Raw genomic sequence first — 365 nt, forward strand, 5'->3', positions numbered from 1 at the left:
ATTCCTAGATACCCCCCCCCCCACCGGTCCACAAATGAGATTGGACCAAAAGCGCTCTGAGCATGCTATAAGCATGAAAGTAGCGCTATATAAAAGCTATAATAATATAATAATAATACCCGTAATTGTGGATTCTGGTGAAAGAATCTTCTCGCGCGTCAAGCTAATGAGGAATTCCTCGAGGTCAACAATTCTCGTAGATAGATTGAAACATTTGGTAATTCGGTATGTATTAAAGAATGAATAAAATTCAAATACTAATTTATTATCTAATACAAACTCTTAATTTTCACTTATTATCCGTATCCCTACCCAAACTTGGCCCCGTATCCCGTTTAGGAGATGAACGTATGCCAAAGGCAGTC

This window comes from Biomphalaria glabrata, chromosome 6 (assembly GCF_947242115.1).
Source record: "Biomphalaria glabrata chromosome 6, xgBioGlab47.1, whole genome shotgun sequence".
Classification (NCBI taxonomy): Eukaryota; Metazoa; Mollusca; class Gastropoda; family Planorbidae; genus Biomphalaria; species Biomphalaria glabrata.